At 40.5% G+C, this 14,793-nt stretch overlaps 1 protein-coding gene across 10 annotated transcripts in view; it reads left to right on the top strand.

The window, feature by feature from the left end:
• MBNL1 (muscleblind like splicing regulator 1) overlaps positions 1–8,258 on the top strand; it is a 340,513-nt gene extending 332,255 nt beyond the window's left edge. For 9 of the 10 annotated variants that reach the window (XM_069213324.1, XM_069213326.1, XM_069213331.1 and 6 more), the window contains one exon: positions 4,962–8,258. The gene's annotated coding sequence lies outside the window, so the exon portion shown is untranslated. The remainder of the gene's footprint in view (positions 1–4,961) is intronic. The other variant, XM_069213327.1, reaches the window with a different exon arrangement.
• The last annotated feature ends 6,535 nt before the right edge of the window (positions 8,259–14,793 follow it).

Below are 14,793 nucleotides of genomic sequence, written 5' to 3'. Positions count from 1 at the left end.
GCTTTTTGGGCTGTCTGGTCTCAAGATTAACATAAAAAATCGCTCCTGTTCCTGTTGGGGCCTCTCATTGGTGTTCCACAGGTTGAGCTTCCTGGGGTTGGACTTCGCTGGGAAGTTGAGAGTTTTAGGTACTTGGGTATCTGGGTCACTAATTCTATGGATGCGTATAATGAACATAATGTTGGGTGAGTAGTAATGGGCCTGGAACGCTCGGTTTCCTTCTGGAATAAGTTGCCTCTCTCCGTTATGGATTGGGCAGCAGTAGCAAAGATGGTGTTTTTGCCCTGGTGCCTATATCTGGTTCAGAACTCCTTGTATCCACTGGCAACGCAGCTTTTTCGTCGCTTGGACAGTCTGCTGATTTCCCTAGTATGGGCCATTCGGTGGAGAAGGGTGGCGCTGTCCGTCCTGCAGGAGGACCTAGAGGGGGGAGGATTAGCGATCCCCAACATTAGATATTACTAATATGCAGCACATTTACAGTGTGCAGCAAAATGGATGTCAGAGGCTGATAGTTGGGAAAAGAGGTTGTATGCTGGTGTGTGTGATGGGCGGTCATTGGTGCATATTCTGATGTTGAGGGGCAGGTCATATCTAGTATGGGCTACTGCTGGGATCTGGGAGCAGGTGGGGAAGCAGGTGCTCAGACGGGCACCCTTTGATAGGGAGTTAAAGATATGGGATCTGTCTCCATTTGGGGATATGGTGAGGACAATGTCTGTAGAGGCCTGGAAGTTGGGAGGTTATGAGGTGGCTGGTGATCTATACTCTAATGGTGAATTTCTTTCATTTACTGATGCTCAGGATCTGTTTGAGTTGGGTTCTGGCCAGTTTCTGCAATATGCTAAAATTTAAAGCGTGGCCTTTGAAATCTGGGACGGTTTTCCGGTAGCCCCTAAGGCGTCATCGGTATTAAATGGATTGATTAATTGGGGCAAGGGGACGCACCTGATCACTCGGTTCTATAAAGCCTTGCAGGATGATCAACCAGGAGTGATAAGCGTGGGACGAAAAGCATGGGAAGTTGACTTGGGGCTGCCAATAGAGGATGCTGATTGGGATGTGACCTTATTGTTGGTCCGAATGGTGTCATGTAATCACAAGTTTAAGCTGTTGCATTTCAACTTTGTACACAGGACATCTCTCACACCCAGTAGACTAAATAAGATTGACCCAGGCCGCGGAGCATGCTGCCCTCGTTCTGGTGAGCCGGGCGCTTCATTTCTGCACATGGCCTGGACCTGTAGGGCGGTTTATGTTTTCTGGCAGGAAGTGACAGTAGCGATTGCGGAGGCTACGGGACTGGAATTGGAGGCGACCCCGATGACTTGTCTTTTGGGAGTGGTGCATAAGCCGTGGGGTAGGGGGGTTGTGTATAAAATGGTACAGCTAGCGTTGGTACTGGCGAAGCATGGAGTAGCAATTGGTTGGATGAGCATGCGGACCTCTACGACTCCCAGCTGGCTGCGAGATCTGCTGGAGTGGGGGCGGTGGAGGAGGAATATATGCACATGACACAAAGCGATGAGAGGGTACTTGCTGATGTGGTGGCTTGGGGTGCACTGCTGGAGCGGTTCACTGGTGGGGAGGATGTAAGCTCTGTGAGCAGGGATGAGATAGTGGAGGATGGGGACACATGCCCCCCTCCATTAACAGGTGGCAACCAAATGTGGGGTCTATATATTCCTACATGCATATGTTATTTAATGCCTGGTCTCGTAGGGATATGGGGGGATGGTGGGTTCAAGGATAAGATAAGTGCAGTGTTTATGACTCTCTATGGACTGGAACTATGGACTGGAACTCTGGTGTGTGCGCCCTCAGGCACCCTCATGTAACAATGACATCTTGCCTTGCTGTAGCCTGCACTGTACTGTATGTTTATGTTGGTTTGCAGTTCTTCATACTAAATATAAACTGATTTTTTAAAAAAAGGATGCCATCATTGATGCTTTGATGGCTACATGTGCTAAGCCTTGTTATGTGCCAGTCATCCGGCCAATCGCCCTTTGACAAAGACCTGCACTCTGGTACTGGACTTCATGATAAAACACCTTACACCTGAGAACCTCATTGTGCAGACCTTATCAAAATCCAGCCTAATTCCTTTCCCATCCATTGTCCAAATAAAAATTTCAAAAGGGTTGTTATGTTTGGTGAAAGAATGTTTTCTTCAGGATGCCCAAGCCATATGTCCATAAATAGAGTGCTTACACATGCTCTGAGGGGCATGGCCTGTGAGATCCTTCCTGGTTGTTCTAGAAGACCTCAGAGCTTCGCTAACATCTGGCAAAGAGTGATGGACAGGATGCAGTGAAGTATGTAATTCATGCAGGACTGATTATATTGGCAAGATTATTGGCACTAGTGTATGGTTTAGAAGGTACGTATGGATGAGGTTGACCGCATTTTTTAGCGATGTGCAAGCATTCTTAATTTATATGCCCTTCAATGGGACCAGACGCTTCGGTGATTAAGCTGATTCTGTGATAGAAAGATTCAAAGAAAGGTAAGTCACAGCATATTCCTTTGAATCATTGGTGCCAGAAAAACAATTTCCCTATCAATTAAGGCAATTCAAATGCTATTCTAGAGGGCTAGACTGTAGGCAACATTAGCCTTCCCACTCAGTGATACACAAACAGTCCTGTCCTTACAAGGCCTTCCAGGCTGCAGACGTGGCATTGGCATAGACCCTACAGGACTGCTGCAGGGACAACAGCCACCCAACTCCTCTTCCTTTACTTCAGCAGTGACCAAGCCGCTTTAGCTTATCCTTAATGGTTCAAACCAGGCAGTGCAGATTTTCTCCACAGCTGAAGATTCATTTGTTCAGATAAATGTGTCTTACAGATCATTTAACAAGGCTATGCCCCACCCTTCAGTGGTCCTCCACCCCATCTTCATCCCACACCATAATGAGTTGTGAAGGAACCCCAGGCAATCCTGATCCAGGAGATACATATTTTACACTCTATGGGAGCCATTGAAAAGTTACTGAAATCAAATAAAGATGAGAGGGGTTATTCTCCTTGCTCCAAAAAAGGGTAGGGACCTCAGGCCTATCCCAGGCCTTTGCCCCTTTAATGACTTCCTTAGGAATAGCAAATTCAAGATGCTCACACTGGCTCAGATTCTTTCTTCTCTGGACCCAGGCAACTGGAAAATGTATTTGGCAGTGAAGGACACCTAGTTCCATATACATGTCCTTCTCCCATTCAGCATTACTTCAGCCCCCGCGTTGTATTCTTGAAAGTGACAGCAGTGGTCACTGCCATCTTTAGAGGCCATGAGTACATTTATTCCTGTACCTCAGTAACTGACTGCTAAAGGTGGGCTGGCCACACTTACACATGGACCACACCCAGATGATGCTGAACTCTTGCCATCGTTGAGCTTTAACATCAATGTACCGAAGTCCCACCTGAGCCTCATGCAGGGTCCTCCACAGAGCAGCGTTCAAGGCCTCTCGTTCAACCCAACAAATCTTTGGCATTCAGGATATGATCTAGATATTTAAGGATCAGTTGATGATCCGATGAAAATGGCTTTGACTCTTCTTAGTCTCTTGGCCACATGCATTCTCCTGATCTACAGTACCAGGTTGCACACGCTGGCTCTGCAGTGGAGCCTCAGTTCCCAAACTCTTGCCATTGTTGAGCTTTAACATCAATCTGCTGTCCCACCTGAGCCTCATACAGGGACCTCCATTCATTTGGGCCATTATCCACAGAGCAGCGTTCAAGGCCTCTCCTCCAATCCAGCAGATCTTGGGCATTCAGGATATGATACAGATATTTAAGGATCAGTTGATGATCTGGTGAAAATGGCTTTGACGCTTCTTGGTTTCTTGTCCTCAGGCATCCTCCTCACCCACAGCACCAGGTAGCACATGCTGGCTCTACAATGGAGCCTCAAATTCTAGTGGACTCAGCATCAAAGCAGGCTCTCCGACTCTGGTCAGGTCTCAATGGAGATGGCTCAGGATCTGCGGTGGTGGTTGACAGATGACTGTTTAGCCCACAGCAGGCCTCTCCTCCTTCCCCTCCTAGAGTTCAGATGCCAATATGACAGGCAGCATGTGTCTCCTCCCCACCCAGAGTTCTCAGTTGAGAGAGATGGATCTCAATTGGTTTTAGTGCCAGAAAGTCTTATGCCTATGGAGGTGGTTGGTACAACAGAACACCCTTCTGGTCATCAACCACCTAGCTGGGCCCCTGAATGCCATAGCAGACAAACTGAGCAGGCATCACCTGGCAGATCATCAGTGATGTCTCATTCTCGAGTTGGTGCAGGGGATCTTAGGGCACTTGGGGCGCCCCAGCTAGATCTGTTTGTAACTTTTGAGAACACACACTATCAGCAATTCTACATGCTGGAATTTCCTCCAAGGCACATTAGGACACACATTCTTCCTGTATTATTGTCAACCATGTATCCAATATTGGATCAGAAAGCATATTACCATGAACTAACTATAAATTGAAAAGTAATTAATTATGATGATTAGAATTGTTGAAATAGAAAGTTACACGAACATTGAATGCGCCACAACCTGTCTATGCCTCTTTCTACCACTCTTTCTCGTAGTCAGCCACTACACTTTGTCTGTCTTTCTATCTATCTATCTATCTATCTATCTATCTATCTATCTATCTATCTATCTATCTATCTGTCTGTCTTTGACCAAAGACACACGCTGGAGAACATAGTAATAGTATGTAGGTGAGATGTTTAAATAGAGAATATTTTAACGTGGGACTCTGGTGAAGGTATAGCTTTTGAAATGGTCACATAATCGTAGCATACCAGTCCTAATTGCTGCATATTTAAAATCAATGTTCAGATAAATTATCCTCATAAAAATTAACTTTTTTTGAGAAATGAGAAAATATTAGCTGGTGTGTTCTTAACACAATAGAAACTTCAGATGGTGATTGTTTCTACATTTCCATTTATAGATTGCAAGGAAGAAGAAGAGAACAAAGAACAGCTTGTTTGGTTAAGCTACAGGACAAGATCATTAGCCATATTGTGTATACCGTCAATCAAAATACAATTCCCTCAGTAGCAAGACATCCACCTATTGCATGCCATCTGGAAGAGAAAACGTGGATATCTGCTGCACACTGTTGACTAGAGTATATACTTTATATATTTAACTGATATTTGTGCTGAGGTGAACTTCTTGTTTAAATGTACCTTATGGTCTATCTTTTGTACATCTGAAGCATATACAGCAGGAAAGAACTACATAGTGCATATCTTAAAATGCATTTGCACCTAATACATGATATACACATTGTAATCATGTCACGCCCAAGAAAGACAGACTGTGCTGTAACAAAAGAATTATGATGTATTGGTATGTGGGTATACCAAGGTAACATTTTAAACTAATTTAACTTTTATTAAGGTTTACAAAATTACAAAGGTGCACCTTCTATTTAAATTTGCCATTATTGGTGAAAGTGTGCATGACTAATATGTTTTGTCTAATGGTAATATTTTTAATTCGACAGATTTTACAAGTTAGTAAGAGCGGTATCTGACAGAAATGAATGTGCCAAGCAAACCCACAACTGTGTTTACTTACGAGCACCTCAAAGCTTTAAGTACAAAGTTGTTACTCATTTTCATTAAGTGCCATAGACTCTACATAAAACTAGTGTTATTCCTGCAGTGTTATTATTTTCGGAGATACATTTTTTGTTGCATATTGCTACTGATAATCAATATAATGAAAACACAATTTTTAGTGATATCTTTGTCTCAGAAATGCTAATGTTACTTCACTGCACCAAAAGTGAGCACAACAGATCAGGTCATACCTCCTGGATACAATTATATTAAAAAAGTTTACTTTAGTTATTGTTGTGGGTTGTCTGGTAAAGGAAGTTAAAATCAATCTCTGAGATATTATGATTTTAACATTTTGAGGGAACTTAATTTGCTTCTATTTATGGCATTTGCCAAAAGGTTTTTGAATTTATATATGTTGCAGAGATTTGTGTTTTGTAATATGTTTCAGCAAAGTCACATTTCAGGAGAGTGACTCTAAATAGATAGAAAAATCACCCTTCACAGATGTTTTACAAACCAAAACACCTAATGCATGTGTTAATATTCAAGTATAAATTTGCAGTGGGTTACAATCTAGTGTGACCTTAATGCCATATATTTTTTGTTCAGATTAATTACTTATAGCCTTAGAACGCCTTTAAAAATAAATAGCAATGAGAGATGTGAATTAATGTTAAATAATGGGTTCATCCAAAGGAATTCCTTATTCTGGTGTTGAAGTTGCAGACAGTAAATACTGCTTCAGCTCTGTTGAGGTGGTTTTCAAGTAGCTGCAGTGAGTATCAGGGCACTCGTATTGTAGCTCAGAACTGAAGGAATAAAAGTCCAGTCATAGACCTGCAAGTGTTTAAATGTGTGTCAGATGACATAGTCTCAGACTGATATTTTGAATTTACTGATTGTACTGTGCATCCATTAAAGCCTTAGATTACAATATGGGTACAAACCTATAGCTATGTAATTTCAGATGTGCTACGAACGTATAGGTGACTTCATATATAACTGTAGTTACTTACATGATACATTAGTTGTTTTTCTTGTTAAATTTAGCTTTCTTACATTTATTAGACTGTTTTTGTTTTCTATTACAGTTTGAATACTGTTTAAGTTTATAACATTTTGTTTAAGTAGATTTTACTGAAGATTTTTTCAAAATAAAAAAAAACAATAAAAATGTGTTTTTCTTTATAGCATACTCAGTATTGAATTTACATGTAGTGTCATATGAATATACGTATTGTTGTTAACTAAATGATTTATATTTTACTGAATTATATTACTGTGTAAGATTGTCAGTCATTGTTCGTTCTTGTCTGGTTTTCTTTAGAAGAACAAAGATCTTTTATATGGATATATTATAGTTATATAATCATTGAAAGGAAAGATGTTAAGATGTTGCAGTGGCAACAGTTCTGGCAGACAATTGTGTAATATTTTGATGAACTATTTTGTTTGTAATTAGTAATTATAAAATAATCTAGACCATAGATATTAGAATAAAGTTTATTTTCTACTGTATCCATTTCAAATGTTAAAATATTGTTTAAATGTGTTTAAAAACCCTGAATATCAGGCAATGTTATTAATAGGCTGCATAATCAATACATCAAGAGACTTTTATTGATAATCCAAATACTCAAAGTTTACGTTACACAATTTAAAGAGAGTGTGCATACTCTTGGGCGTTGATTATGCTGCAGTTTAGCATGTGGGGAAGTATAGGGAGCAGGTTGACTTTTTGCACTTCTGTATATAGTCAAAAATGAGAGAAACCTGTATAATAATAAGATCTTATTTTGAATAAAAATGTCTATAATTACAAGGAGTTTTGTTAAGGCTAATTAAATGACAGGTTCTGCAAAATTGCTTGTGAAAATGGCACAGAGCTAGCACTCCATACCCCTTTAAAGACTGCTTTGCTTTTTTGTGATCAGCTTCTAGTTTGCCAGGCTTTTTAAAGCTGGAAAGATATACCATCCTCCCAAGATTTCTTAACGGATGAAAGACATCAATGGTTCATAACTGCCTGAATATCTATGAATAGACATTTACAACAAGTTCAACTTTTGAGATGAACCCATGGTCAGTTGTTCCTTACATTATTACACAAACAAATGCATGCTTAGAGTGTCAAGTACAAAGAAATATACTAAACATAAATACAATAGAAAATTACAGATTCAGTGGTTTATTGTACACAAAGGAAGTAAAATAAGTATTAAATTTCACAAGAAAAATACAAAATCATAAACAGGCAAACCAAACAATGCACTGTGTATGTACCTATATGATTAATTTTGTATTGCTGTAGTGATTCATTGTTCTTTTAGCAGATGAAAGAAGATGTGGAATTAGATCTGTAGTGAACCACTGTCAGAAAAGTATTGCTCTTTTATCCAAACCAAAGTGGCAAACTCCCATTGTTTGAGATAAAATAAAAATGCAAATGAAACATAAGAAAATGATGCTCCATTGCACTAAAGCATCATTCATCTGCTCAAAGGACAGATTTGCTTAACTTGACTGTTGCGTAATAATATACTTACTTTTGCTTGTAGTTGCTTAAAATTATGTACTCTGTCATGGGCTGTGATTTGATTTTTTGCCTATTTTATTATTAGTGCTATATTTGACCTTGTTGTATTGCAAAAAAATAAAGTGACATTTCCTTTACATATACAGACTTTATGTTGTGATAATTTCACTTCCACGTTATACCAAATCCTCTATCTATCTATCTATCTATCTATCTATCTATCTATCTATCTATCTATCTATCTATCTATCTATCTATCTATCTATCTACCTATCTCTGTCTATTGGGTTGTAATAGGAGAGATGGACAGTTAGTTGTGAGGAGGTCAGCGAAGGAGGGGGGTTCCGAAGGAGAAGACGGACAATGTCAGGAGATAGGTGGACTCTAATGGGAGAGTCACCAATGCTTGATGTGGTGGGCAGTGGCAGGAGATCTTGACAGTGATATGACAGGTGCAGAAAAATGAATATGGTTGGCATTATGTACAAAGTGGGAGAAATTAAAAGCAATAAGAGAAAGTGAAATTGTGGTAAATCTGGAAGGTGAAAGAGTGGTATATCTGGACTGTAATGTAGGCTGTGGCAGGCAGTCGAGGTGTATTATGACTCGTGATGGGAAATACTGGAGAGGGGACCATCAGTTCCACGAACAAAAGAATGGGGGGGGGCAATGAAAACAGATTCAAGACAAGAGAAGATAAGGGAAAGGACAATGTCCTTTCTCTATATTGCCCCAGTACAAAAACACTTGGCCAGTGTTTTAAAATTCTTTCATCAGCACATATATATGTGCTATCCCCATCCCTCAAAGTTGGAGTAGGGTCTAACACAACCATATTCTGTGCAGTGGGACTTAGCCTTAAAACATTTGAAGAACACTGACCTAAGGTATGCTTTTGTGCACCCTAACAATAAATACAATTGCAGTGATTATAATAACATCTTGTCCCTCATTCAATCTGGTTTTTACCCAGCTCATGGAATAAAATTGGAGGTACTCAGTTTTGGATGATAGTCTTTGTTTCACTGATGAAGTGGGATCTCTCTCGTCTAGTCTTTTTGGGTCTCCTGGTTGTCTTTGATACTGTGGACCAGTCAGTCCTTAAAGGAGCTGCTAATATTAATTTGTCTAATTCTGTTCTTTCTAATGGTTGGAGTAAGGTTAGGGTCCTACCTCTCAAACCCAAGTAATGTAAGGCAGGGAGTTTCCTGAGTATCTGATTTTTTCCCTGTCTTATTGAATGTATACTTAAGATCACACTTTGAAGTAGGCCTTAGTCATAGTGCCTACATACAGTCAAACAATGATCTATAGATTTATATAAAACTCTCACAAGACCTATAACTTTGGTGGGATTTGCATTAGCTTGTGCAGGACATTCTAAACTGGATGTTACAAACTATACCCAGATAATAAAACTAAACCTGAGCTAATTGTGCTTGGAATTAAATCTACACCATATATCCAATCTCTTGAAATGCCAACATTTTTGAAGAAAAGTATCCCAGCAACAAAATAAAAAATAAATCTTGATTTTATTTTTGATGAAAAAGCCTCTCTAAAAGCCCTCAATCAAGTCAATCACTACCAGCTGTTTCTATAGCATCACTAGGCACACAACAAAATTGCCACTACTGTTTTCAAAGAACCCATCTTTGGAAGTTCGAGCTGCAATCAATTCCTGTCCTGATTATTGTAAGTCCCTTTATGCTGATTTCTGAAACAATCTGCTGGAGAAATTGCAAGAAACCAAAACATGGTGATTCATGCCAGAGATCATGTTTTGGAATGTCAATGAATGCGTAATTGCCTTGGTTTGCATTATTTCAAAAATCTTATGTTTGGCATTCAAGTGCCTACTACATCACTGTGCTCCCAGACAAATGTTTGTAGCAAGGCGAAGCAGCTTCGTTTTTAAAAACAGAAACAGACAAAAAAGCAGTACACTTTTGCTAATCTCTTTATAATAGTTTTCTTCAGTAGTCTGTTTTGAAGCAGATTACTATCCAAGCGTCTTACCAGCAGTAACTATGTCATTTCTTAATTGATATAAAAAAAAATTCTTGAAGAACATAGAAGGGTAAAGGCCCATGCACTGGTATTGTTATGGTGAAGTAACACAAGGCACACTTTTATTCATGAAATTCCACAAAGCCTATGGAATTTGTGATGGAGAAAAGGGCTGCTGAAGTATTTCTGTTGGTGTCCCCAAAAAAGTGGTCCAGCCATTATTCCATTCTCAATACCGGTTTATATAGACATGAGGCCATGTATAGTGGGGGCAGTGCATAGGGCCTGTGTGTAACACCAAAGCCTCTCCCTGAACCCAACCAAATGCTGCATATAGCCTTCTATCCATAAAGCACAAAAGCAGCCCATCATTCCACAAGTGAGTGGGTCAATACAAATATAGGAAACAATGATTCACAAGGGACTTATTCAAGAAACAAATATATGGACAACAGCAAATGAATTACTACACACCTTTAATGTTTAATTGGCAGATCATTGAATTAGCCTCTTTCTTTACAGGAATGTTGTATTTTATCATTGAAAATCATGGAAAAATGTTTATGAAACATAGGCAGATGGCGCAAGAAGAACGTGCTCAGTGTCCTTAGTGATCACCCCAGTAAGAGAAACACTGTCTATATATGTAGAAGTGTGTATGTATAAATGGCAAATGGCTGCTGTTTCTGTTAATGAACTGGATATTTGAAATTATTGTAATTCACAGCTCTGCCTGAACACAGGCATATAAATGTCCTAATCTGAATGTCATAGTGTCAACAGCATTTTGATCATGACCTTTCAGCAGGTTTCATCAGGACAAAGTATGTGGGACACCTTGTGCCACAAATTGGAACAAAACGCACAATGTGTTATGGTTAGTTCAAGTCCAGTTCTAGGTTTAAGTATTGTCTTCACTGGCAAGACGACCACATGACCAACTTAGAATATAGTATGAAATCAGTAAGCCTTTGTACAAAATATATAGGTTCAAAGTGAGGTGGGTCTTGTGAGGTCTTCTGTGTAAACAGTAATAAATGTTTACGAGGCCTGGACCGGTAGACCAGAACTCAACTAGTGGCAGTACTTACAGTCATTGTCCACAACATCCTCCTTGATTTTTGAAAATTGTCTGCCGTTGATGAAATATCTTTCACTGTGAGTCTACTCCTGAATTGCTGGCTCTCCGATGTAAGCCCTGGGTTATCTATGCAAAGTTGCAAAGTGTATATATGGTAAATCTCATATCCTGGCAAACATGATTTCAGTACTCTGACTCCTACTTTGCATTTTTTTAAAAAGGCTGCACCATTTCATTATGGCACTCTAGTGTAGATAAATGATAGCTGGGATGACGCACGACTTGTTGATATAAATGTTATTTCTGAATGTACCTTCCCACTGGTTTGGAGGCCTCACTGAAAATATTGTTACGGTATACACGTATAATGCTGACCTCAACTACTCAGGATATTACACCACTTCAGTTGATTGTGGCTACATTAACAAAAAGAGTACCAGCCCCTCCTGACAAACTGCTAAGAAAGAAAAAGAGGAAAAAATAAAGATCCAAAGGTAAGGGCAATAAGCAAGAGTTTGACGGATACCAAGTTGACTCATAGAGTTCTAGTTCAAAAGATCATGTAAAAAAATGAAAACTACTGGTTTATATTCAGATTGGGTACTCCATCACAACGGTGATGTATATCCTGTCTGCGGAAATATAAGTTCCATTATATCCTATGGGATTTATATATCAGCGGGCAGGATATCTATCACCATTTTGACCGACTTACTCGTTCACCAAAATATAAATCAGGCTCTAAATCTAAACTAAGATGTATTACAAAATAATGACACCTATATTAAGTTTTTTCTGCTAATGAATAAAATCCTGAATATGAAGGAGGGATCTATGCTTCCCCAGGACTAACTAATTATTCAATTTGTATCACCTTAAAAGGATCTGGTGCCTGATTCCAAGCCGCTCAAAAGGAATTTGCACCTCTGGCAAAGCTTTCTGCTCCTGAGGGTTAGACCTGACAGCCTTATGGTGGTCACCCCTAACTTTTTGCCTACCTCCCTCCACTGTTTAGATACTGTTTTTTGCCGGGTTTTTTAGACTCTGTGCACTTCACCACTGCTAACCAGTGCTAAAGTGCATATGCTCTCTCCCTTTTAAACATGGTAACATTGGATCATACCCAAGTGGAATATTTCATTTACTTAAAGTCCCTAGTAAAGTGCACTATTTGTGTCCAGGGCCTGTAGATTAAATGCTACTAGTGGGCCTGCAGCACTGATTGTGCCACCCACTTAAGTAGCTCCTTAACCTTGTCTGAGGCCTTCCATTGCAAGGCCTGTGTGTGCAGTTTCACTGCTAATTCGACTTGGCATTTAAAAGTACTTGCCAAACCTAAAACTCCCCTTTTTCTACATATAAGCCACCCCTAAGGTACGCCCTAGGTAACCCATAGGGCAGGGTGCTGTGTAGGCAAAAGCCAGGACATGTACCTATGTAGTTTACATGTCCTGGTAGTGTAAAACCCAGTTTTTACACTGCTGTGAGGCCTGCTCCCTTCATAGGCTAACATTGGGGTTACCCTCATATATTGTTTGAGTGGTGGCTGCTGATCTGCAAGGATTAGGAAGGTCATACTTAGTAAGGCCAGAATGGTGATACAAAATCCTGCTGACTGGTGAAGTTGGATTTAATATTACTATTTTAGAAATGTCACTTTTAGAAAGTGAGCATTCCTCTGCTCTTAAATCCTTCTGTGCCTTACAATCCACATACGGCTGGGTTTAGTTGACAGCTCCCATGTGCATTCACTCAGACACACCCCAAACACAGGATACTTAGCCTCACTTGCATACATCTGTATTTTCAATGGGTCTTCCTGTGCCTGACACTTACATGTCAAAGGAGCCTGCCCTCACACAAAGGACTGCCACACCCCCTACTGGGACCCTGACAGACAGGATTGAACTGAAAGGGGACCTTGTGCACTTCTAAGCTACTCTTTGAAGTCTCCCCCACTTCAAAGCCACATTTGGGTATTTAAACAAGGCCTCTGCCCCTACCAACTCAGACACTTCCTGGAGAAGAGAACCTGAACCAGAACTTGCATCCTGCCAAGAAGACCTGCCTGGCTGCCCAAAGGACTCACCTGTCTGCTTTCTGTAAAGGACTGCTGCCTTGCTGTTGCCCTGCTGCCTTGCTGCTCTCTGGCTGTGGTGAGAAGTGCTCTCCAAGGGCTTGGATAGAGCTTGCCTCCTGTTCCCTGAAGTCTCAGGACTAAAAAGACTTCATCTCTTCAAGAAGGACTCCTTGTGCAGTAACAATTGATGCACAGCCTGCCATAAACGATGCACAGCCTGCACCACGGTGAATAATTCACTGCACGCCGAATCGGAATGATGCAGCCCGACTACGCTACGAGAAGATCAACGCAGCAACAACATAGCGACCGCAAATTCGATGCATGGCCCACTGTATTCACGCACAGCCGACCTGGAATAATGCAGCCCAACTTCCAGAGAGGAATCTACGCAGTGCTTGTGGTGCGGTAGAAATTTCTACGCAACGTACACCGGATTGACGCAGCCCCTGTGACTTCATCCTGTCAGCACCAGAAATCCACACATCGTCCCTGGGGCGTCCAAAAACCCCGCAACCCGAAGAGGATCCATGACTGAGTGCCAGAAATTGACGCACAGTCACCCCTCTGTGAAAACTAAACTACGCATTGCTGTGTGCAGCCCGAGAAATCGACGCACAGCCCCTTGTTTTCCACGCATCTCCTCCTCTGCGGTTCTTTGTGGAGATTTTGAATGCAAACCAGGTACTTTGTGCTTGAAAGAGACATTTATTGCTTTTAAAAGACTAAAGACACTTTCTATCACTTTTACAGTGATATCTCAACATATACTTATTGCATTTTAATCGTTTTAATCGTTTTGACCTGCATCTTATCAGATGAATATATTATATTTTTCTAAACACTGTGTGGTGTATTTCTGTGGTGCTATGCTGTGTTATTGCATGAATTATTGCACAAATACTTTACATATTGCCTTCTAAGTTAAGCCTGACTGCTCAGTGCCAAGCTACCAGAGGGTGGGCGCATGATAATTTTAATTGTGTGTGACTTACCCTGACTAGAGTGAGGGTCCTTGCTTGGACGGGGGTAACCTGACTGCCAACCAAAAACCCCATTTCTAACAGTGAGCCACTAGGTTTGTGTTATGATATGCAAACTGGTGAAATAAATTGAGGATAAAAAAGGGAGTTGAACACATAGATTCTCCATATTTGTTGTTAATTTATCCATATCCAATATTTGCAGTGTCTCTGCTTACACATCTGCTGAATCTAGTATCTCCATAGATAATCTTAAATTCTGTTTTACCATTGAGGTTGTTTCAGTCTCAATATAGGAGGCTACTGAACTTTAAAAATGTGCCCATGGGACATAAGATTTCTCCCAATTAGTCATGTCATTTGCTTCAGAGGTTACGAGGACCTCTTTCTGCATTAATATTGCAACATGTTTGTTCAGTTTATCAAGGGACATATTTTCCATATCTATTTGTGGCCAAGGAACATTTTCAGGTACCATTCCGGGGGTGGTTATACCACAACATTTTACGGTTCCGGATCA

This window comes from Pleurodeles waltl, chromosome 11, assembly GCF_031143425.1.
Source record: "Pleurodeles waltl isolate 20211129_DDA chromosome 11, aPleWal1.hap1.20221129, whole genome shotgun sequence".
NCBI lineage: Eukaryota > Metazoa > Chordata > Amphibia > Caudata > Salamandridae > Pleurodeles > Pleurodeles waltl.
The sequence above is the reverse complement of the archived record's forward strand: the minus strand, read 5'-3'. Positions and strand labels throughout refer to the sequence as shown.